Genomic DNA, 26,550 nt, shown 5'->3' with positions numbered 1-26,550 from the left:
GAGTGGAACAAATGCATAAATTACTAGTACAATACAAAATAATACTTGTAATGCCTGAAATTAAAGTCCTGTATATTCACTTCATCCTGGTTCGTTTGAGCAAAGTTATTAAAATTTAATATAAATAGTTTGCTGTTGAAAAATGGAAGATTTTACACAGCAGAATAGGTGGCTTGGGTCCCAGACAGTTCTATGGGCATAGGGCAGTTTGGCATTAAAGGTCTGACAGTGAAACCTGGCCGGAGTGGGATTGACAAAGCAATCCTGTAAGACCTCTGCTTCACAGTAACATTCTGCTCAGTGTTGTGTTTTGGTGGACACCTGCACAAACAATTAATAGAAAGAACTTAGAAACACTAGATGGCCAACACAGTTACATGTCACTAGTCCCTCAGTTTGCCATTGGGAATACCAAGTGCATACCAGCTCTCATATTTTAATGCATACAGTATTACCATTTTCTTTTACATAAGAGCTTGCATTTTGACAGAAATGTTGATATACTGTAGTATTTATTGGAAAGCCAAATAAATCAAATACTCACAATCAATGCATCCCTTGCCAGTAAAATCCAGTCACGAATTTTAATAATGTTTGCAACTCTAACAGTTGTATTCTGTTAGTCCTGATGGATATACTTATTTTTTGTCAGTCAGTCAAGATGAAAATTACTTTTGCAGTACTTACAGCACGATTTCTCCATCTCCTTTTACTTATTCCGAGTTTCAGACAGCTGATGTGGCATTTTGTAGCTGGTTTTCATCATGTGCTTGCCCTTTCTTGTCAGGGGAGGAATTAAACAAATTCTCCAAAATTATTTTTTACATTATGATTTATTTCATACTCTAAAAGATTTTATAGGGGATTTGTAAATGGGTTAAATTGTAAAATATTTGATTTGTGTTTGTGTAATGAGAAATGTTAATTGTAAAAATTTGCAGTGATTTTGTAGAAATATGTTTTTTTTTTTTTTATCCTACTTAATATACAGTGGAATATTAGGACTTTGACAAATCTACATTCTTTGGCAGGGTGGATTTCTATAAATGCGTTGAACAAGTTATTATTTCTTTAGTAAAATGTAATGTTTTTACTGTCTGTGTCATGCATTTTTAATAGAGAATACTGCATGCAGAATCATAGTTAACACTGAGCAAGTCTGAATCATAGGTAAGAGAAGCTTAATTTGGCTTATTCACAGAGTTTGATAGTGTGCTTGGATGAAAGTAAATTTCTCTTTTTGTTTGAGAGAATTATGATAAATTTAGGGATCGCCTTTTCCTCAAGGCATTAAAGGGTGAGTATGAAGACAAGATAGTTATATTTAATTTCCACAATTAGAATGCAGTGACAAGAAAATTGAGCATTTTTTTTTTCCTTTTCGTATTTGTGATTGAAAGATATTAAATTCAGTGTTCACTTAATGATTGGTTTGGCTTTGTAGTATCCTCTTAAAAGTACATTTAATGAACATTTAGCTTTTATCTACAGTGCACGAAGCTTCTTATGGATTTTGGCAGAGTCATATTAGTGTTGGCTTGCTGGTTACCTACACTCCTTCAGATTAAGAACACCTTATGCTTACTGACAAGTGGGTCTTGTGCATAGCAGTGCTGCCATTTTAGTTTTTTTGTTTTACCAGAGAGACTTGCATAAAGGTCTGCTGTCCTGTTCATCTTGTAAAGTTCTTCCTTCATTTTTTCTGTAGCCATAAAAACTTAGCTCCATTGACCAGTTAAATAAAGCCAATGGCAGACTATTAAATTTACAAGAATTATTTTCATTCTGTTTCAAGAATCTTTCCTGCACAGCTTGGAGATTTCACATAAGTTTGACCGTTACTTTCCTGTAGATGGTGCTGTACAGATCCCAGCACCTGTGCACATTTAGGGAATTACAGATGCCTAGACACTTCATATCACAGTATAATCTATGTGCATATAATTTTCAGTCTGTATACTATTTAGGTTCTTCTGTTGTACCAATTTTATAGGTTAATTAGTGGGTAGTTCTACTGTGATGTTTCTTTTCATAAGGACTATTTTAATCAACTAAAATGTTAATCAACTATATAATAAAACATTAAGGTCTGTGATTGATTGGTGAGTTTGGCTTTGGTGTGTGATCATAAGAGGAAGTGTGAGTGTATGACACACGAGGAGGTGAAATAGGCATAGGGGACACACTGAAAGAGTCGTATTCAAGGACAGGAAGTATAAAATTGACAAGAAGTGAGAAAGGCGCCTCAAAAATAATGACAGAGTATGAAAAGCAGGCTTTATGGGAACGTGCTCAAGAGAGTAGATCAAGTGAGGTTCAGTCACAAGCATACTGTATACTGAGGCAAGGCCCTGAAGGTGCAAATTGGGCAAGAGACAGCAAATGTTTCTAAATTATTCTATTACCTGTCTTTGACAGGTATTGTGGCTATGCCATGCTCAAAGTGCTTCACAGAATTTCAGAATGAACAACATGGAAAGACAAGAAAAAAGATCAAATGCACATTGGATTTAAAATAATATCTCTCTGTTCTAAAAAAAAAAAATCTTGGAAGGAGACGAGACGTGAATGTCTCAGTGATACTTTCACATCCCGTGAGACGACAACAGCTTATGCAAAGAGATTTGGAAAAGTCCTGTTTGGTTATGTCAGACGCATTTCTTTTAGGGAGAAAGAAACGATATTCACTCACGGACAGTTATACATTGTGTTGCCACGATGTAATACCAAACACAGAATCAAAATTCAATGCGATATTGACGAAAAGGTAAAAGCGAAAAGAGATTGAACATATGGACATAGATGATATGATAGAAGTGCGCCGCGCGAAATGCAGATCATGCAGCATGGCGGCAGCAGCAGCAATTCAACAGCTGATTGAGAAAGAGGAGGTAAAAAAACTGTTTGTGTTTCCCATTGTATCATCGTTTAAGAGGGGGTGTCAGAGGAGCGATCGCATCTCATTGGGGTCCGTTTAGCCCCCCTCTTCACAACGCGAGTGGCAGAGATGCAAAGTGGTTGGCGCAGGGGGCGAAGACCCCTAGTCAGCATAAAACAATAAATAAAGAAGGTAACTAGACTTTAATACTGCCTTTTAAAACATATTTATGAACATGAAGAAAAATCAGAATCAGAATCCCTTTATTGCTAGCATGTGAAGCATACCAGAATTGACTTTGGTTAGGTGCAAAACATGGTTTATAAGACATTACCAACTCAAGACAACACAATTTCAAACCACCATTAACCTGACACTATAGTGCAAAGCACTATACAAATACAACAATTTCTTGAACAAAACATTCACAAACTTCAATAGGTAACTCAAATAACTAGAAAAACTACGCAAAATAATATGGAAATCAAACAATGCAAGTTGATAAAGTATAAATAGACAATCAGCACAGTTATCAGTTATATGTTGCAAAAACAGTTAGGAGTAACCCTATGTACATTTATTTAGCATCTGAATAATTTGAGCAAAGAAGCTGAAAGATGGCATGTAGTTCGGATTGCAATAGAACTGTACCTCCTCTGTGATGGCAATTTAATGAACAGATGGCTGCTGGGGTGGGTGGAGTCAGCTGCAATCTTTCCTGCTGTCTTTTTCGCTCTGGCGATGAACAGATATTTTAATGTTGGGAGACAACAACCAGTGATTTTCTTAGCTGAACAAATCACACGTTGTATTAGAGGAAGCAGAAGAAAAGCAAATGGTGATGGAGGTGATCACAATACTCTCAGTGATGGCTGAGTAAAAATTTAACAATATACACCTTGATATGCCAAGCTTCTTAAGTTGCCAATGGAAGAACAATCTCTCTCTGGCTTTCTTGATGGAGGGGGGATGTGCTCATCCCATTTTAATGTATTAGTGAAAGTAGTTCCCAGGGGCCTCATGTATAAACGGTGCGTACGCACAGAAATGTTGCGTATGAATGTTTTCACGCTCAAATCGCGATGTATAAAACCTAAACTTGGCGTAAAGCCACGCACATTTCCACGGTAACTCATACCTTGGTGTATGCAATTTCTCCGCTCGGTTTTGCAGACTGGCGGCACCCAGTGTCAAAGCAGTGCTACTGTTCCTGTGTGCTCATCCTTTCTTTCTTAGCTCCACATTTCTGACGCGGCTTTATAAATACACTGAAATTAACTGCATATTGTTTATTAGTGTAATGCATCTGATTGTAATTAACCTGTAGCAATATAATGGTCCAGGGAATAGCCATAGTATTCCAAATACCATAACTGCTTTAGCGTTGTTACGCTCACTGCATCTTGTTCTTCTTTTTGCTGCTCCCGTTAAGGGTTGCCACTGCGGATCATCTTTTTCCATATTACTCTTACTGCACCACTCTGAGTATTTATGTCACTGTATCTGAGTGTGAATCACAGCAGCAGCTGATCGGAAACAGAATTATCGGTATACAGTTTCAAGTACACACTACCTCAGCCACGGCAAAAAGCGTCAAAGCCTTTCCTGTACGGACCTCGCGTTTCAGAAACAGTTTCATCCCAAGAACTATAAACGCAGTCAATCAGTCCATCAAGTGCACCTTGTAGAACTGTTTGTACTTATAAGTACAATTACCTCACTGTAAACTTACACTACAGTTATAATATTGCACAACCTGCGCTACTTTATAAAGCGCGTATGATGACAATATCATTTTTAAGATGAAATGCAGCAAAATATGTTGCTTATAGTATACAGATAAAACTTTAACTTCATTTAAATAATCTGCATTGTTAATAATTAAACATGTGAGGACACGGTGCCGCAGCGTATAGCTAGTTCACGGATAGCTCCTGCCTTGCGCTGTATTATTGTTGGTGCTGACGCGACACTGGAAGGATAGACGGATAGAATAATTAAACATGTACTACGAAGATATTTCAATGTTTCTTAAAAGTTTTGAAGAATCGGCGTTCTAAGCTTACAGATGGCTTAACGTCTATTACAGAGCTGATTGTGTGGCGATTGGGTATTTGGAGAAAGAAAAGTACGTTTGAAAGAGACAGTACTTCTGTAATAAATTATTTCATCGAAGGTCGCACATGGCGCAGCAAGCCTCTTGCGTGAGATATGAACAATCACTGCGCCACCGTGTTCCCATGTTTAATAACATGCTTTCATTCCTATCATCATGAAAATGATATCACGTATACATCTCAGTATTTTAATTATTCAGAGAGCTGTAATATCTTGAATGTAATGGATTCTGTGTCCTGTCGGAGAAAGAGAAAGAACGGAAGCACGTAGTGATTCACACACATAGAGCACATAGAAGATCAAATACAGAACAAAGCATTTAACGTGCTTCTTGAGAAACTAGTAAAATAAACGATTTTAAGATGAAGTTTATGATGTTCTACTTTAATGGCAAAATAAACTACGTGGTTAAAGTGGAAATTTCGAGATTAAAGTTGACATTTCGTGCTTTTTTCCCACTGTGTGCCAATTTTTTTTGTCTGTACCCTAATAAGCTTTCATATGACACTCAGGCGGTGGGCTACGAGTCGCCTTTTCACAGCGACTTTGATATGTGATTTCTTTTTTATTTCGGGCACTGTGCGACTTTGTGAACTTGAGCTTTCGAGTTTCTCCGACACTCTGTCACTCGATCAACTTTCTTTTGTTGATTATACCACTGTTTAAACCAACAAATAGTACGTTTTTCCTTTGCCTCCACTTGGTATTCGCTGAAATTCTTATATTTTCCCCTGTGCTTTTCCCATTGTCTTTTCACAGAAGGCTATTTATATTGATTTGCATATTCAAAGAGGCATAATTCTGGGAGGAGTTGGGGCGGGACAGAAGGTGCGTGCACGTGTGTTACTTTTCACGCTGATCGGGATTTATGTAGTGGAAGAACGTGAAAGTATGCGTGCGCACAGATTCCTGCATCTGGATTTTTCTGTGCATACACACAATCCCGCTTTTGTGCTTACGCCATGTTATAGTGTGAGTTCTACGCACGGCGTTATACATGAGACCCCAGGAATTTAAACAACTAAACCACAGACACAGTCTGGCCATTAATTTCCAAAGGTTATATTATATAGAGAAACCAAAACAAATTTAGATCTGAATCCTTGACAATCTTACAGCATTTCAGCATACATGGATCAAAAGATGTAAAAATAATGCTTATTGTTCTCTATTTATTACTTTATACTTAAAGTTTTTGCCTACTTTTTAAAAACACTGTGGTGCTCCAGTTCCTTTGGTGTCCTAAGCATGCACTTATTTTGCTTAATGGTTTCTTTGTGGCTACTTTATTATCATTATCATTAGTGTTTGAAGTGGAACAAATAATTGTACTTTGTTTTACCAGCTTTTTGTCAGTTTCTTCAATGATTGTGATTGTGGGTGAATGGCTTTCTTGAAAGTTTAACAACAAAATCAAATCCAAAAATGGACAGCAAAAGCCAGCGGGGTGAATGGGGGGTAGGGACAGAGGGTAGCATTGTGGTTGTGCATTGCAAGAAATTCTGGCAGTGTGAGAAGGTAACAGAATGCCACTCTCCACTACAAGCAGTCTTATTTCTGAAAGGCACCAAAGGTGGCTTACTGATGTCTTCAAGCACGGTAAAAATGATATGCAAAAATTCCTATTGGTGTCTCGTTTCTACCGGTATACCACCCACTACTACACCAAATTGTGATAATTTGACAGCTCTGTACTTGTCTCTACCTGAGTGTCGATAACATATAGCTTTGCATTTGATAGCTCAACTATAAAACTGAGCATTAGCTCAAACACCTTGTGTATAACCATGGTGTTCATTATGGACAATAAATGACAAGCACAGTTCACCATTTGGGTTCAAGTCCGAAAATCTGTTTCTTCCAATCACATTTTTCTGAGTATCTCCATCATTTCTCCTTGAGTGCTGAAGTCTTCCAGTAGGATTACATAGTCAGTAGATGATATCCTTTTGAGCACCAAATCTGATGTCTCTAAAAAGGCCACATATTCTGCGTAGTTGTTTGGCACATAGACACAGACAACATTCAAACTTTTCCTTTCGGCAGCTGAAAGTTTCATTAGGGGATATTCTCTCAATAGCTGGGTCAAAATCAAAGTGCATGGCACCCATTTGGGTGTTTATGAGAATCCCTCCACAGGGCTTATCAGGTTGGGGGGAAGACCACCCTTGATCTTGAAGACTGAGTCGAAATCTAACATTATGAATAAAAGCGAATCTCAGTATATCTAGCTGGTATTTTCAACTAACTACATACTACTGTGCCTCCTCCACCTGCCAGGGAAGTTGCATTCCACATCCGATGTGCTGGTTTCCATTGCCAGTGTTTGGTATGACTGTATCTATCCCCACTATTGTTTTTCTCCTAACCAGCATTGCATCCAATCTTCATCCTTTCACTTTGTGGGTGGTGGTACCATGTGACTTTTTTAGAACCATTTGAGAGGATCATCAGGCTACCAAGTGCTTGAATACAAACACTACTCTAAGGCAAGTGTGTCACAGTATGCCTGTTCAGGGTTGATCTATTTGAGACTATCATTAAGGCCATTAACAGATTATTCTTTGTTTGGCCCTCCTCTTGTGCCAGTTTGCAATTAGTAAGCCTTTCAAGAGCCTGATTCTCCAGACAGCATCACTCTAAGGATCATTGAGGCACATGAGACTCCCCACCAAATGTAGGTACAAAAGGGTTAAAAAATTATGCATTTATCAAATACTGTAAATAAATAGAAAGAAAGGATGAATACAGGAAGAAAACACATTTCATTATAAAGAAATACATTTGCCGAACCTTCCCTTAAAGATATTACATCCTTGTGTGTCATGTAGGATGACACCTCAAAAGTACAGCACAACACTTCTTTCTTACTTTTCTCTCTCTTTCTTCTTTATGCTCTCTCTTTACTCTAGTCCTTTTCTTCCATCCATTCTATCTTCATCTCAGACTCAACCTCCTGACGCTGTACTTTGACACCTGTCAGCTGCGAGGCGGCTTTAAACACTCTACTGAGGTTAAGTTCATCCAGACTCCTCAATCATGCTAGGGCTCATTGCCATACAGATGTGGACAAATTTGTTGGTACCCCTCCACAAAAAGAAGAATCCGCAATTATCCCTGAAATAACTTGAAACTGATAAAAATAATTGGCACTCATCATTGTTTATTTCACAAAAATCAGACTTTGCTTTAGCATTTTAAATCAAAAAATATTTCAAATAATAACACAAATGAAAATAACAATGACAAAAATTAATGGGACCCTTAACCTAACATTTTGTTGTACAACCTTTAGAAGCAATCAACAAAATTTTGCTGTCTTTATGGAAAAAATTAAGCAAAACTTGCATAGATGGTCAACTCTTCATCTCACTTTAGCTGGAAGAATTAACATTGTTAAGATGAATATCCTTCCTAAGCTTCTCTTTTTATTTCAAAACATTTCAATATATATTAATAGATCTTTTTTTTAAGAAATTAGATTCAACCATAACCTCATTTATTTGGAATTCAAAACATCCACGTATCCAAAGGGCAACCCTATAAAGACCTAAGGAGAAAGGAGGCATGGCTCTACCCAACTTTCAATTTTATTACTGGGCAGCAAATATACAAGCTATAAAAACCTGGACATGAACACAAATATAGAAATAAAATACTGCAGTACTTCTTTATATTCCTTGCTTTGCACCCCAATAAGTATAAGTCATTGCCAAATTACTAACAACCCAATTTTGCTTCACTCGCTTAGAATATGGAACTAATATAGCAAGTATTTTCAGATAAAGAAGCTTTTATCTGAGGCACCAATGCACAAGAGCCATCTTTTTCCACCCTCTCAAACGTATGCAGTTTTTAGTGTCTGGAAAACATTCGGGATTAAATCACTTAGAGATCTGTACATAGACAACGTCTTTGCATTCTAGGAACAATTATACTCCAAATTTAACTTTCCAGAAACAAATTTATTTCACTACCTTCAAATCAGAAACTTTGTTAAACAATTCCTGCCCAATTTTCCTCACATCCCACCTACTTCTATGCCAGAAAAAATATTGATCAGTCTTGAGGACTCAGACAGCATTTCCATAATATATAAAACTACTTTACAGTCCCTCCCTTTCAAAGATCCAAGAGTATGCTGGGAAAAGGAGCTGTCACTCAACATCTCAGAAAAGAAGTGGAAAGTAGTAATGCACAGAATTAACTTGAGCTCCATATGCACAAAGCACAGAATTACTCAACTCAAAATTATATATCAAGCACATCTCTCTCATTTAAAATTGTCCAAAATGTTTCCAGGGCAAGATCCAACCTGCGAATGCTGCAATCAAGTTCTGGCCTCACTGGGCCACATGTTTCGGGCCTGCACCAAATTATCATCATTTTGGACCAAAATCTTTAAATGCCTTTTAGACAGCCTTGGAGTCACAATACCTCCTAACCCATTAACAGCTGTGTTTGGTGTACTCCCAGATGGGCTTAAAGTGGAGAAGGAGAAACAAACTAATTGCCTTTACTATACTATTGACACGTAGACTTATCTTGGTCAACTGGAAGAATCCAACTCTCCTATTCTAAGTCAGTGGGTAACTGATGTTATACAGTATACTGTACTATTTGAAACTGGAAAAAATTCAAATTCGCACATAGAGGATCTCTACAAAACTTTTTCAAAACCTTGCAGGATCTAATCAATAACATTTTAGAATAAGCATTTAAACTGAGGAAGCAGGTTCTCTCCACTCTTTTACTCCATTTATCTTTATTAATTTATCTATTTACTTATTTTTACTAGCTTAAAGTTTTACTCTGCTGGCCTAGCTCTCTTTGTCAGGGGTGGGGGTTGATTTGTTTCGAACCTTTTTTTGTAAAACTTCAGTTATTTATATAGAATGTTATTTGATTTAATAAAATCAAAAATAAAAACAAGCAATCACTGCACACAAGTGATTCCTGGAGCTCTCCATTAGACTTCTGCTCCTGTCCACAGGTCATTTGGCCCACTTGTCATGCACAAACTGATCCAGCTGTGTCAGGCTTGAGAGGGGTCTTCACCAGACTGCGTGTTTCAGTTCTTTCCATAGATGTTCGATAGGATTTAAATAAGGGTCATAGAAGACATGTAAAAATAGTCCAATGATTTGTACTTAGCCATTCATTCGGTGCTTTTAGCTGTGTGTTTTGGGTCATTATCCTGTTGGAGGACCCATGACCTGCGAGTGAGACAGAGCTTTCTGACACTGGTCAGTACATTTTGCTCCAGAATGTTTTGACAGTCTTGAGATTTTATTATTCCCCTTTTTGTCTTGAGGCACCCTATGCTAGATGCAGCAAAGCAGCCCCAAAACATAGCCAAGCCTCACCATGTTTCACAGTAAGTATGGTGTTCTTTGTTTTGAAATCTTCATGTTTTTTGTCTGTGGACGTAGAGGTGATGTGACTTTCCAAAAGGCTCCAGTTTTGTCTCATCTGTCCAAAGGACATTCTTCCAGAATCATTGCAGCCTGTCATTATACATTTTAGAAAATTCCAGTCTGGCATTTTTATGTTGTTCTTTCAACAGTAGAGTCCTCCTGAGTCTTCTTCCATTGATCCCACTGTCAATCAAAAAGTGACAAATTGTGCGATCAGACAGTGATGGACCTTAACCTTAGAGTTCAGCTTGTAACTCTTTAAAAGTTGTCCTTGGCTTTTTGCCTTCCATTCTCACTATCCTTCTGCCCATTCTGGGGTTGATTATCCTCTTGCAGCCGTGTCCAGGGAGGTTGGCTACAGTACCATGGACCTAAACTTCTGAATAATATTTGTAGCTTGTCATGGGAACATCAAACTGCTTGCAGATGGTCCTGTAGCCTTTGCCTTTCACGTCCTTGTCTATAATTTTCTTTCTGATCTCCTCAGACCTCTCTCTCCTTTTCTTTCTTTGGTCCATATTCGGTATGGAACAAACCATGATGCCAAATAGTAGAGTGACTACTTTTCTCCATTTAAATTTGCAGAATGACTGATTGCATGGTTGGAAACAGATGTGATACTAATTAAAGAAAACAGCTAGTTTGAAAAATCACTCTAATTTACAGTGCATCCGGAAAGTATTCACAGCGCATCACTTTTTCCACATTTTGTTATGTCACAGCCTTATTCCAAAATGGATTAAATTCATTTTTTTCCTCAGAATTCTACACACAACACCCCATAATGACAACATGAAAAAAGTTTACTTGAAGTTTTTGCAAATTTATTAAAAATAAAAAAATTGAGAAATCACATGTACATAAGTATTCACAGCCTTTGCCGTGAAGCTCAAAATCGAGCTCAGGTGCATCCTGTTTCCCCTGATCATCCTTGAGATGTTTCTGCAGCTTAATTGGAGTCCACCTGTGGTAAATTCAGTTGACTGGACATGATTTGGAAAGGCACACACCTGTCTATATAAGGTTCCACAGTTGACAGTTCATGTCAGAGCACAAACCAAGCATGAAGTCAAAGGAATTGTCTGTAGACCTCTGAGACAGGATTGTCTCGAGGCACATATCTGGGGAAGGTTACAGAAAAATTCCTGCTGCTTTGAAGGTCCCAATGAGCACAGTGGCCTCCATCATCCGTAAGTGGAAGAAATTCGAAACGACCAGGACTGTTCCTAGAGCTGGCCGGCCATCTAAACTGAGCGATTGGGGGAGAAGGGCCTTAGTCAGGGAGGTGACCAAGAACCCGATGGTCACTCTGTCAGAGCTCCAGAGGTCCTCTGTGGAGAGAGGAGAACCTTCCAGAAGGACAACCCATCTCTGCAGTAATCCACCAATCAGGCCTGTATGGTAGAGTGGCCAGACGGAAGCCACTCCTTAGTAAAAGGCACATGGCAGCCCGCCTGGAGTTTGCCAAAAGGCACCTGAAGGACTCTCAGACCATGAGAAAGAAAATTCTTTGGTCTGATGAGACAAAGATTGAACTCTTTGGTGTGAATGCCAGGCGTCACGTTTGGAGGAAACCTGGCACCATCCCTACAGTGAAGCATGATGGTGGCAGCATCATGCTGTGGGGATGTTTTTCAGTGGCAGGGACTGGGAGACTAGTCAGGATAAAGGGAAAGATGACTGCAGCAATGTACAGAGACATCCTGGATGAAAACCTGCTCCAGAGCGCTCTTGACCTCAGACTGGGGCGATGGTTCATCTTTCAGCAGGACAACGACCCTAAGCACACAGCCAAGATATCAAAGGAGTGGCTTCAGGACAACTCTGTGAATGTCCTTGAGTGGCCCAGCCAGAGCCCAGACTTGAATCCGATTGAACATCTCTGGAGAGATCTTAAAATGGCTGTGCACCGACGCTTCCCATCCAACCTGATGGAGCTTGAGAGGTGCTGCAAAGAGGAATGGGCGAAACTGGCCAAGGATGGGTGTGCCAAGCTTGTGGCATCATATTCAAAAAGACTTGAGGCTGTAATTGCTGCCAAAGGTGCATCGACAAAGTATTGAGCAAAGGCTGTGAATACTTATGTACATGTGATTTCTCAGTTTTTTTATTTATAATAAATTTGCAAAAACCTCAAGTAAACTTTTTTCATGTTGTCATTATAGGGTGTTGTGTGCAGAATTCTGAGGAAAAAAATGAATTTAATCCATTTTGGAATAAGGCTGTAACATAACAAAATGTGGAAAAAGTGATGCACTGTGATTACTTTCTGGAAGCACTGTAATTATTTATGTTCTTTTTTAGGTATACCAACAAATGTATCCAGGTAATTTTGGAACATTTTTGTAGAATAAGCAATATGTGATCTCTTTTCACACTTGCTTTACTTTACTTGATGACTTATCAAAAGCATGCAGGTATACAGGGTGCAATTACTTTTCATTTAATCACTTTTCAGGATACATACAGCACTTTTTCAATGAGCTTTAGGGGTACCAACATATTTGTCCATGTCTGTATTTCCATCTTCCAGTCCCTGCTAATAATTATATTTACAATCTAATTAACAAAACATTCCCATTAAGTATTCAAGACTATGGAGCAAGCAGTAATAAAGGCTCTTTTGAAGAGTTTTAGTTGTAGCTCAAAGGTAGAAGAGGTTGCTTGGCCAAGTTTGCTCTCAGCTTCAATGAAAGGGAGTGAAGAGACTGTGAAAAGAAAAAATGCGATCATGCTTAGTATTTCGGGTTTGATCTTAGCTGCTGCATTTTTCATTAATTGCTGAGTGAATAGAGAACAATTTGGATTGCCAAAAGTAACCGATGCAATTATAAGTTTTGCTTAGTAAAAATCATTCTGAATTGTTAAAACAAAATGTGAATAACTATACAGACAAGAATGCTAAAACATGTCTACTACTTAAGTCTGCAAAATTATTATTAATTTTTTAATATCCAGTTTGTCTTTTATTTAAATGTCACCAGCCACATAAAATTATAATAATGAATTAAGGTCAAGATTCATTCATGTCGTTTTTTTCTTATTTTTCATCCATTTTTCTTATTATGTTGCCCCATTTCACAGAATCTGCGTCCGAATTAATAATACAAGTAGCAACTCGATTCAGGTGTACAGCTCATCAACATTACAATAGTAGCATTAGAGATAACTCAAGCATTAGCATACAATTTCTTCGGAATTATGTGGTTGACAAGGTTATAATAGTGACTTCTCATAATACACTCCATATTATTCATGCTAATCCTACAGCAAATGCACATCATGCTGGAAAGGTCTAAAGCATTTTAAAGAACCTTTAACATTTTGCAATTAATTCCAAACTTGCATAATAGTATGAGACATCCAATAGCAAGTTAAAGTTGTTAGACACCTTTTATACTTCATGTTCTTTGTATTAAGGTAATTTGTATAGTGAAAATGAAAATAAGTTTATACATGTCTGAATTACAATTTTTCTTTGATAATCAACAACAAAAGTGTTACATAATTATTTGTTTGCTTTTGTATAACCGTAACGCTACTTTACATCTGAGTAAAACCAGAAAAGTACCAGCAACCTCTTTTACATTTTCAGATTATGGGCTGGCAGTTATGCCTTATGCTATGAAAGATGATTTTTGGCAAATTATACCCTGTATAATACAGGTGATCAAATAGTTTCTTTTACTTTCAAATGTTTTCTGCATACTGTACATAAATTTTAAACATTGAATAGGAATGTGCTTTATTCATTTACATCTTTTCAGCTGATTTTCCTGTTAGGATAAAATATCAATCCTGAAAATTAAAGATAACAGTAGTTTTGTTTTCAGTTGAGGTGAAGTACTTGCCAATTTTCCTTAATTAGTGAACTATTCCATTTCCTTAGAAAATGGAAAATGCTCTGTATGATCTTTGTTACATTTTTTTGAGCTTACATTTGTACAATAATATTTTTATCTGCTTTATCAAATCTTGTTTATCATACAATATCACAATTGATCTAGTTTATTATCTACCAAGAACTGTGTGGTTTGAGTAGATGTTAAAATTCAAAATTTGAACAGTGTGAAAACTGTTTTATATACAAATGTTGTATTCTTTACTCCTGCATAGTCTTTTTCTTTATCTTTTACCACTTCTGTTTGGGGTTGATGTGCTTGATCGACCTTATTCATACAGCTCAGTCCTGCACCTCCTCCTCAGTCAGACCCTTTTCCTTCAGATCTTCTTTTAATTTATCCATCCACTTCTTTATTGGCCTCCCTCACTTTCTCTTCCCCTGTACTTCCAATCCCATCACTCTTTTGCTCACATATTAATTATCTCTCCTCACATACCCATAATCCTTCAACCTACTTTCCTGTACTTCCTTAGATATTCTTCAACTTTTTGTTTTACTTCTGATTGTCTTACTGTATGCCTTATTCTGTCCTTTTTGGTAACTCCACAAATCCATCTCAATATTCTCATTTCTGCCTCGTCTAAATTCTTCTCCTGCACTCCCTTGACTGCCCATGTCTCAGCTCCATACATCATTGCTGTTCTTACCACTGTCTTAACAACCTTACTGTTAACCTTAACCTTAATTTTTCAATCATGCACTCGGGTCCCAATCCAGGTGGTTTGTCGTGTGGTGGGAGCAGCAACACGCTATCAGCACATGCTCCCAACAATACCCCTGATACCTTCTTCCAGTTGTCCCATCCATACCTCATTCTATGGGTTATCTCTGCATCTAGTTTTCCATCTTGGGCTACTACTCATTCTAGATATTGTATTTAAATTTATTCACTCTTTTCAATAGATGTCCATCTGGGTTAACTTCTGAATCCTGATCATTATTAAACCTAATATATTCTGTCTTCTTCCTATTTATCTCTCAACCCTCTATCTTCCAAAGTCCTTCTTCATTCTTCCAACTTACTCTCCACTTCCTCTTTTCTGGTGCTACATATCACAATGTCACCAACAAAAAACTTGCACCAGGAGGATTGGTCTTTTATCCCATGACTCAACACATCCATAACCAGATCAAAAAAGGTAGGGACTTAAAAAATAACCCTGGTGCAGACCTCCTCTAATTGGGATCTTGTTTGTTACCCCAACACAGCTTTTAATCTGAGTCCTCACTCTCCACATATCCTGGACAATCCTCACATATTTCTCTGGTCCTCCTTTCTCCCTTATGCACCTCCAGACCTCTTGACATGGCACTCTGTCGTAAGCCTTTTCCAAATCAATAAACACCATATGCAACCCTTTCTTTTTTTCTTGATGCTTCTCTGTGTGCTGACTCAATGCCAAGACTGCATCAGTTATTCCTCTTCCTGGCATGAAACCAAACTGCTGCTCCCCTATGGTGGTCTCTTCACTAAGCCTTCACTCAATAACCTTTTTATGAATTTTCATTTCATCACTTTACTCCATTATAGTGAAGGACCTAAACCGATACCCTCAACAAAAAGTGGTAGTGCTGCTACTTTGCAGTAAGGAGACTGTGGAAGATTGTGGGTTTGCTTCTCGGTTCCTCCCTGTGTGGATAGCACTTTGAGTACTGAGAAAAGCGCTATATAAATGTAATGAATTATTATTATTATTAAAAGTATGGTCTAAAGATATACAATTTTTCAGTCTTGCAAAGCTCACTGTTTGGAACTTGGCATCAGCACATACCATCCTCAAAGCTACTATCAGAAAGAATATTTGGTGACCCATTCACTTTGCAGGTCTTATAAACTCACTGATTGATTAGTTTGTGTAGGCTGACTTCAAAACTAAAAGTAATTGTATTCTTTTTGGTATGCTTCTGTTAGATTTCAATTGTGTTGCTTGTCTTCTGCGTATAATAAAGGCTAGGTGACATGTCAAAAGTGCTTATTTAAAATTAGAGTTTGTGGAAAAGATACCGGAATTGCAGAACTATTGTTGCTGACGTATTTAGGACAAATGATAAACTGGACTATACAGAAGTACATTATCTGGCTATTTTTGATTTGGTCTTAGGTTAAAGGCAGCATTCAACCATTTGTGCTGGTCTGAAATGTTGCTTGAGTTAATGGCCATGTAACCAATTTAACTTTAGTAAAACAAAAACAAACCACAAAACAGATAACTATTGCCTGCATATATTTACTCACGCATCCTCTTTTTTTAAAATCCTCTGTAAAATTAATCTCTGGAAATAATGTTATTTATTGCCCTATAGCAACAGCATTCATTTCATGCCAGCTTTGCAATAGGCAATAGCTTCCAGTACCAAAACTGTTCTCTGTGTCCAAATATATACAAACTGTGAGCACTGAACCTTCCAGTTGTGACCCAGTCCTGTTATAGCAGGTACTTTAGTTCAGCCTCTATACCACATTGGCACTTTGTGATAGTTTGATGTCAACACCAGAATAATTCTAGGCATATGGTGCCACTCTCTCTGTAGCCTTGCTGGTACAAACATACATGTTGGAGACTATTACACCTTTATGCCTCTGTATTTTTGCAGTTCTGCTGTGACAAGAATATTCTGTATTCTTTTTCTAATATCAAGACTCCGTGCAATTTTTCTCTGCAACTCTCCTGTGACCAACAGCAGCTTTTATTGTTGCTACTCTTGTGCTGCCGCTGTTGCAAACAATTTTGACACCAGGGCTCTTCTCAAACTTTCTGCATGCCTCTAGCTCTCCCATTATCTACATATCTCCACTGTAAACTGCTCTGCCAGAATTCCTGTATAACTCCCTCATAGCTCTCCCTCTCACGTAAGCTCCTTTATGACACTGCCTTTGAAAAATCGCCCGAAAACGTCCACTCACACACTCTTCCTTAGTTCACAAGATTCAGTAAGGGCACTGAGCCATGTGAGAGATGAGAGAGAGTCACAGATTACAAGAATATTTCTGCTATGTCTACCCTCCCTAGTTATTCATTACTTTTATGTGTAATCAGAGCCCATGAGTTTCATCTGTATAAGATGTTTATGATATTTGAAGCTGTAATGGGTATTCTTGGGAAGTCCCATAGTGATGCTTTAAAACATAAATTATTGTAACCCTAATCATAGTAGAAAGCCATAGTAGAAACTTTCTCAAACAGCCAAACAATGTATCAGCTATTACCAAATGTGGCCATTCTGATAGACCATAGCAACACTCCAATCATTGTACCAACCAATGGTATGCTCACAAACAATAGCTTTTAACTAATCATTAATTGTAATAGCACAAAATTGGTTATTTGAATCATATTTCATATTCTGTTCCATTCCATATTCCATTTAGAAGCAATGTCACCATGCACAAAGAAAAAACTACAAAGTAAATGCAAGGCCTGGAAACCCAGCTACCCACAGCCAATAAGCGTGTACTCACATGCTAACAACTGTGATGTATAGACACTAGATTGATGAAGATTAACAGACAAAATCAGTGGTGCTGCAGACACAACGTTTTCTAGCCAGATATACCACTGACTGTTGTGGGGTTCAAGCTGGTGTCCCATCTTTGGCTTATGTGTATTTTCTTTTTATTTGATCTTTATGCTTTTTTTTTTAAATATTATTTTATAAATTTTGTTTATGATTGTATTTTTGTGATATTTCTTACACCTGTTTTCACCAGTAAGTAGCAAAATCTGCCTTCATCCAGAACCAAGTGTTTTCAGGTGCTGATTACGTTGCCATAGAATGATTACAACCATGCTTTATTTGAGCTTACAAAGAAAAAAAAAACAGCAACACAATAGAACTTATTTCCAAACTGAGGAAAATCCTTCGTTAATAGTTTGAGTTTGTGTAAGAATGTGAGATCTGTTTTTTTATAATTGCCACAGGTATTCTAGGATGATTTAGCATTACGAAATAGGTACATGAAATGTTAACTTGAAATGAAATTTAATGTTGGATTGTGTTCATGCAGGTTTATGCTGTACATCCGCAAGATCAGACCTTATCTAACAGAATATGTAGCACAACTTCTGGTCTTGTCGCGTCTGAACTACTGCAACTCACTTCTGGCTGGAGTACCTGCATGTGCTATCGAGCTGCTGCAGATTTTCCAGAATGCAGTGGTCCATCTTTTATTTAGCCATTAGCCATTTAACCATTAGCTTTTATTTAGCCAAGATGGACACATGTCACTCCGCACTTCTAGGTCTTGACTTTGGCTCCCTATAGCAGCGTACATTAAGTTCAAATCCATCCATTTTCCAACCCGCTGAATCCGAACACAGGGTCACGGGGGTCTGCTGGAGCCAATCCCAGCCAACACAGGGCACAAGGCAGGAACCAATCCCGGGCAGGGTGCCAACCCACCGCAGGACACACACAAACACACACACACACCAAGCACACACTAGGGCCAATTTAGAATTGCCAATCCACCTCACCAGCATGTCTTTGGACTGTGGGAGGAAACCGGAGCGCCCGGAGGAAACCCACGCAGACACGGGGAGAACATGCAAACTCCACGCAGGGAGGACCCGGGAAGCGAACCAAGGTCTCCCAACTGCGAGGCAGCAGTGCTACCCACTGCGCCACCGTGCCGCCCTAAGTTCACATCCCTGATGCTTATTACCTAAAAAGCAATCAATGGGTCAGCACCTGTGTGCACTCGTTCGTGCCCATCAAGATCTGCCAGTGAGCAGCATCTGGTGATGCCACTTCTGCATGGTATCAAGTCCCAATCCAGAGTCCTTTCCTGTGTAGTTTCTAGTTGGTGGAACAAGCTGCCCACCTCCATCCGTACTGCTGACTCACTCAATGTATTTAAGTAGCAATTGAAAAATGAATCTGTTTTGTGAATGTCTGTCGAATTGATAGGATGATTTGTTGTTACATTAAGGTTTACTTGCTTTATCGATTGTTAATCTATGATTGTAAATTTATTAGTTATTACATACTTTCATACTTTGTGAGGGATGAGACAAAGAGCGGTTAAACAAACCTCCTATGAAGAAAAACCATTTTGGACGGCGTTTTCCCTTGCCCGGACGCGGGTCACCGGGGCCCCACTCTGGAGCCAGGCCTGGAGGTGGGGCTCGATGGCGAGCGCCTGGTGGCCGGGCCTGCACCCATGGGGCTCGGCCGGGCACAGCCCGAAGAGGCAACGTGGGTCCCCCTTCCCATGGGCTCACCACCTATGGGAGGGGCCAAGGAGGTCGGGTGCAGTGTGAGTTGGGTGGTGGCCGAAGGCGGGGACCTTGGCGGTCCGATCCTCGGCTACAGAAACTGGCTCTTGGGACGTGGAATGTCACCTCTCTGAAGGGGAAGGAGCCTGAGCTAGTGCGCGAAGTTGAGAGGTTCCGGCTAGATATAGTCGGGCTCACCTCGACGCACAGCTTGGACTCTGGAACCAATCTCCTTGAGAGGGGCTGGACTCTCTACCACTCTGGAGTTGCCCCCGGTGAGAGGCGCCGAGCAGGTGTGGGTATATTTATTGCCCCCCAACTTGGAGCCTGTACATTGGGGTTTACCCCAGTGGACGAGAGGGTAGCTTCCCTTCGCCTTCGGGTGGGGGGACGGGTCCTAACTGTTGTTTGTGCATATGCACCGAACAGCAGTTCGGAGTACCCACCCTTTTTAGAGTCCCTGGAGGGGGTGCTAGAGGGCATACCTTCTGGGGACTCCCTCGTTCTGCTGGGAGACTTCAATGCTCACGTGGGCAATGACAGTGAGACCTGGAAGGGCGTGATTGGGAGGAATGGCCCCCCTGATCTGAACCCGAGCGGTGTTTTGTTATTGGACTTCTGTGCTCGTCACGGATTGTCCATAACAAACACCATGTTCAAGCATAGGGGTGTTCATATGTGCACTTGGCACCAGGACACCCTAGGCCTCAGTTCGATGATCGACTTTGTGGTCGTGTCGTCGGACTTGCGGCCACATGTCTTGGACACTCGGGTGAAGAGAGGGGCGGAGCTGTCAACTGATCACCACCTGGTGGTGAGTTGGCTTCGATGGTGGGGGAGGATGCCGGTCAGGCGTGGTAGGCCCAAACGTGTTGTGAGGGTCTGCTGGGAACGTCTGGCAGAGCCCCCTGTCAGAAGTAGCTTCAACTCCCACCTCCGGCAGAACTTCGACCACATCCCGAGGGAGGTGGGGGACATTGAGTCCGAATGGGCCATGTTCCGTGCCTCTATTGTTGAGGCAGCTGACCGGAGCTGTGGCCGTAAGGTGGTCGGTGCCTGTCGTGGCGGCAATCCCCGAACCCGCTGGTGGACACCGGCGGTGAAGGATGCCGTCAAGCTGAAGAAGGAGTCCTACAGGACCCTTTTGTCCTGTGGGACCCCGGAGGCAGCTGATAGGTACCGGCAGGCCAAGCGGAATGCGGTTTTGGTGGTTGCTGAGGCAAAAACTCGGGCATGGGAGGAGTTTGGGGAGGCCATGGAGAATGACTTTCGGACGGCTTCGAGGAGATTCTGGTCCACCATCCGGCGTCTCAGGAAGGGGAAGCAGTGCAGTGTCAACACTGTATATGGTGGGGATGGTGCGCTGCTGACCTCGACTCGGGACGTTGTGGGTCGGTGGGGGGAATACTTCAAAGACCTCCTCAATCCCATTAACATGCCTTCCAATGAGGAAGCAGAGCCTGGGGACTCAGAGGTGGGCTCCCCCATCTCTGGGACTGAGGTCACCGAGGTGGTCAAAAAACTCCTTGGTGGCAGGGCCCCGGGGGTGGATGAGATACGCCCGGAGTTCCTCAAGGCTCTGGATGTTGTAGGACTGTCTTGGCTGACACGCCTCTGCAACATCGCATGGACATCAGGGACAGTGCCTCTGGATTGGCAGACCGGGGTGGTGGTCCCCCTCTTTAAGAAGGGGGATCGGAGGGTGTGTTCCAACTACAGAGGGATCACACTCCTCAGCCTCCCTGGAAAAGTCTATTCAGGGGTCCTGGAGAGGAGGGTTCGTCGGATAGTCGAGCCTCGGATTCAGGAGGAACAGTGTGGTTTTCGTCCTGGTCGCAGAACAGTGGACCAGCTCTATACCCTTAACAGGGTCCTGGAGGGTGCATGGGAGTTTGCCCAACCAGTCTACATGTGTTTTGTGGACTTAGAAAAGGCATTCGACCGTGTCCCTCGGGGAATCCTGTGGGGGGTACTCCGAGAGTATGGGGGTACCGGCCCCCCTGATAAGGGCTGTTCAGTCCCTGTACGATCAGTGCCAGAGCTTGGTCCGCATTGCCGGCAGTAAGTCGAACCCGTTTCCAGTGAGAGTTGGACTCCGCCAGGGCTGCCCTTTGTCACCGATTCTGTTCATAACTTTTATGGACAGAATTTCTAGGTGCAGCCAGGGTGTTGAGGGGGTCCGGTTTGGTGGGCTCAGGATTGGGTCACTGCTTTTTGCAGATGATGTTGTCCTGTTTGCTTCATCAGGCCGTGATCTTCAGCTCTCTCTGGATCGGTTCGCAGCCGAGTGTGAAGCGGCTGGGATGAGAATCAGCACCTCCAAATCCGAGACCATGGTCCTCAACCGGAAAAGGGTGGAGTGCCCTCTCAGGGTTGGTAGCGAGATCCTGCCCCAAGTGGAGGAGTTCAAGTATCTCGGGGTCTTGTTCACGAGTGAGGGAAGAATGGAGCGTGAGATCGACAGGCGGATCGGTGCGGCATCCGCAGTAATGCGGGCGTTGCATCGGTCTGTCGTGGTGAAAAAGGAGCTGAGCCGCAAGGCGAAGCTCTCAATTTACCAGTCGATCTATGTTCCTACCCTCACCTATGGTCATGAGCTATGGGTAGTGACCGAAAGAACGAGATCGCGAATACAAGCGGCTGAAATGAGTTTCCTCCGCAGGGTGTCTGGGCTTTCCCTTAAAGATAGGGTGAGAAGCTCAGTCATCCGGGAGGGGCTCAGAGTAGAGCCGCTGCTCCTCCGCATCGAGAGGAGTCAGATGAGGTGGCTCGGGCATCTGATCAGGATGCCTCCTGGACGCCTCCCTGGTGAGGTGTTCCAGGCACGTCCAACCGGGAGGAGGCCCCGGGGAAGACCCAGGACACGCTGGAGGGACTATGTCTCTCGACTGGCCTGGGAACGCCTTGGGATTCTCCCGGAAGAGCTAGAAGAAGTGGCCGGGGAGAGGGAAGTCTGGGCATCTCTGCTCAAGCTGCTGCCCCCGCGACCCGACCTCGGATAAGCGGGAGACAATGGATGGATGGATGGATGGATGGATGGATACATACTTTCACTTGTGTCAATCAATTTTCTGTTACCTGTCCTATTACACTTGCTGAACAAACAGGCCCTAGCCTAATGTTACTCAATTATGTTTACCTCTTTTGTAAGTCGCTTTGAGTAAAATCATCTGCCAAGCAAATAAATGTAAATGTTCATGTATATAAATGTATAAACATTATCTGTTATTAAGACATAAATGAAAGCTAAATCACATTTTAAATCATTAATACAGATAATTCTAAAGTGTTCACAATCACTCTCATCATTAATAGATCAAAAAGAGTACAGCATTAAAGGAGACAGACAGTGTATAATCAATATACTAATTTAAATAATAAATTAGTTTACCCTACTAATGTGAACAAATCATTAGATCTTTGCTACTAATCATGAAAAGAATGATTCAGCTCTGAATACTTGGTGTGTAACACAGTCAAACTGGTTAATGGTTCTCAGGTTCAGCCCTGGGGCCCACTATGGCTGCAGGTCTTTGTCCCAACCCATGTCTTCTCTTAAATGGTCTCCTTCCTTGATTATTTCCCAGTTTCTGTTTTTATAACCATCCGGAAATATTTTTACTGAATGAATCAGGAATTTTTATGTGTTAGATGGGTAAGAATTCTTTTTCCTTTTAAATATTTTTGTATGCTTTACTGTTCTGGTTATTTTGACAGTTAATTACCAATAAGCACACAAGTGGGCAACAAGTAAGAAGCTGTGTCTTTCAGAATTTTTTGTGCTGGTGTCTGCTCTGCTTGTCATTAGCTGTCTATATTCAGATAAAATTAAGAAATCAAACTCCCCAGAAAAAAAGTGAATTGAAAGGGTATCAAAACAAAGTAAACATATAAAGATACAGAAACAAATAAGTGTTTTAATTCTCTATAAGTGTAAATTCGACACTAAATGCATAATAAATAGAGAAAAAGGGTTATGGTTCATTAAATAATGAGATTAATTAAAGGTGACAATGACTGACTGATTGAGAAATTGGTTGGAACAAAAACCTGCAACACCAGGGGTTCCCCAGGACTGCACTTTAGAACCACTGATCGATATTACTGCTTAAAATTTGGTTTAAAGAGGTTAAAGTCCTCTGCTCACTAGAAGCTAAAATCCTATGGCCACTTCCTTACACAGTTGTTCTCTGTGTGGATTATGCAGAATCTCACTTTGGATTTTTCTTTGGGTAATCTGGCTTCTTCCCACAACCCATAACAAAAACATTTTTGTTAAGTTGAATGGAGACTTTGAATTTTGCCCAAGTATGTAAAGATGTTTATGTAACTATACCACACATTGGACTGCTTTCCTGTTCAGGTTTATTTCTGCCATACATTCAGTGATGTCAAAATAGTCTTGGCTTCTCCTGATGCTCTACTAAAAAGAATTGTGCATAACAGTTAATTTATACCTCATACTTGTCAAAGTGGGTCATTGAAAATGCTTTTAGATTACTGGATTACTTTATAAAATTCTAATTACCACACTACCAAAAGGGCTAACATACTGTAGCACATTAAGCAGCAAAAAAAGAAATAGAATGACTTCTTTGATGAGCCTCTAAGTTTTAAACATAAATCTGTGTAGAACTAAGAAGAAGACTTGAATGAAACACCTGAAGAAGATTTTGGGAAAGCTTGACTAGTGAATATCTAAATGGGCGTAATGACAGATTGGCCTCCTTTCATGTGTACAGTTTCATATAAACTGCTGAAAAAATTAAAGGAACACTTTGAATCACAGGTGGCGCAGTGGTAGTGCTGCTGCTTTGCAGTAAGGAGACTGTGGAAGATTGTGGGTTCGCTCCCCAGTTCCTCCCTGTGTGGATAGCGCTTTGAGTACTGAGAAAAGCGCTATATAAATGTAATGAATAATGAATTATTAAAACACATCAGATCTCAATGGGAAAGAAAATCCTGCTGGATACCTCTACTGATAAGGACTGGGTAAAATGATCAACTTACAGAGTGCTGAATTCAAAGAAACCCCAGAAATCAAAGTGAAAAAATGATGCGGCAGGATGGTCCATTTAGTCGAAATTTCATTGCAGCAACTCCAAATCGTACTCCGTAGTTTGTATAGCCCCCACGTGCTTGTATGCATGCCTGACAATGTCGGGGCATGCTCCTAATGAGATGATGGATGGTGTCCTTGGGAATCTCCTCCCAGATCTGGACCAGGGCATTACTGAGCTCCTGGACAATCTGAAGTGCAATCTGGCGGCATCAGATGGACCGAAAACATAATGTCCCAGAGGTTTTCTATTGGATTTAGGCCAGGCGAGTGAGCGCAGGGGCCATTCGATGGTATCAATTCCTTCATCCTCCAGGAACTGTCCAACTCCCCTAGAGTAACTGCCTGTCTCCTGGAATCTCCTCCATGACTTTGAGACTATGCTGGGAGACACAGCAAACCTTTTGGCAATGGCACATGTTGATGTGCCATCCTGGAGAAGTTGGACTACCTGAGCAACCTCTGTAGGGTCCAGGTATCACCTCATGCTACCAGTAGTGACAGTGACCATAGGCAAATGCAAAACTAGTGACAAAACAGATGAGGGAAAAATGTCAGTGACCTCCACCTGTTAAACCATTCCTGTTTTGGGGGTGATCGCATTGTTGCCCCTCTAGTGCACCTGTTGTTAATTTCACACCAAAGCAGCTGAAACTGATTAACAACCCCCTCTGCTACTTAATTGACCAGATCAATAGCCCAGAAGTGTCATTGACTTGATGCTATACTCTGATTAAAAAGTGTTCCTTTAATTTTTTTGAGTAGTATATATCCTGTTAGCCCTTTAGACTAATGCACTGTTTTACTGTTTTCTTTTGCTAGATGATATGTCATCCTTACAAGAAATGCACAAAACAGTTTACTTTTGAAGATACAGAATACTTGAGGTAAGCAGTTTTGTTCTCTGAAGTTTGTTTTCTTGTTATTTTGCTATAATACAATATATGAAAAAAATGGATACACCTTAAAACAGAAGACAATTTGCTTGAAAATCAGCATAGCAGGTCAAGTTATTACTTTTCAAGGACCATTACTTTCACTCCTGCCACCAGAGGGCAACACTTTGGGCTTGCAACAAAAAGCTGATCACCACACATGGCTGGGTAATGGTGAAATGTGGGTATTTCTACTATTTCTGTAGAGTGCCAGGAAGGTCACATTGACACATCTGTAGTCTCTTAACATTTTTGTGAGCTTGATTGAGATTTCAGCCTTGGGAGACTACCAGTTCATCATAACTTACTGTATTGCTGCACAAGTTGACTGCACAGATGTGAGAGTAGGATGGTGTGAGTGATAATGGCTGCAGAATTGGTCTAATTGCAAAGGATCTCAGGGGACCGGAGTCACAACTCTGTGGGCAGACTGGCAGATGGTGTGACAGGTTTTCATAATGTCTCTCAGTGATTCCTTCCATCTTCCATGGATTGGTTATTAATGATTTGCTGAGACAGTATGTCATTCACAATGTTTTAAATGATGTGTGCCACTGACATCTTTCCATTCTCAACTGGTGTGAAGTCATTAGAATCTAGTAAACACTAGATTCACATACATTTCAATTTATACATTTTAAAGCTGCCAACTGCCAGATCATCAAATGTATGGGATAGCCATTCAGCTCTGCTGGTTGTTGGGGATGATTTGACTGTGCAAGGATAAATCAGAAATGTTCACGACAGGTCTTGCATGTTTACATTTATCTACAGTTTAGTGCTAGTAATGTCTATGTGAAATGCTCTCAGCTGTTTGCACTTAATCATGTGTGGAATACTCTGGGAAGCAGGGAATAGTCTGAGTCACACTTCAAACAGTTCCATAGTCCTTGTCTGGATATGTGTTGTAACTCCTATTCAAAAACCTTTATAGTTGCTTGCTTCTGTTACCAGCCATGGGGGTCTTACCTAGTATTAATGAACTATACTTAATGCCTCATTCTGGGCCAAAAATTGTTCCTT

At 40.6% G+C, this 26,550-nt stretch overlaps 1 protein-coding gene across 3 annotated transcripts in view; it reads left to right on the top strand.

The window, feature by feature from the left end:
* The window catches only part of wdpcp (WD repeat containing planar cell polarity effector), a 424,187-nt gene that overhangs the window by 80,769 nt on the left and 316,868 nt on the right, over window positions 1-26,550 (top strand). For all 3 annotated transcript variants that reach the window (XR_007933616.1, XM_051919684.1, XM_028820594.2), the window contains exon 2: window positions 25,415-25,479. The gene's annotated coding sequence lies outside the window, so the exon portion shown is untranslated. The remainder of the gene's footprint in view (window positions 1-25,414; window positions 25,480-26,550) is intronic.

The sequence above is a fragment of the Erpetoichthys calabaricus genome, chromosome 15, assembly GCF_900747795.2.
Source record: "Erpetoichthys calabaricus chromosome 15, fErpCal1.3, whole genome shotgun sequence".
Lineage (NCBI taxonomy): Eukaryota > Metazoa > Chordata > Cladistia > Polypteriformes > Polypteridae > Erpetoichthys > Erpetoichthys calabaricus.
Note: the sequence above shows the minus strand (reverse complement) of the source record. Positions and strands in the feature narration are given on the sequence as shown.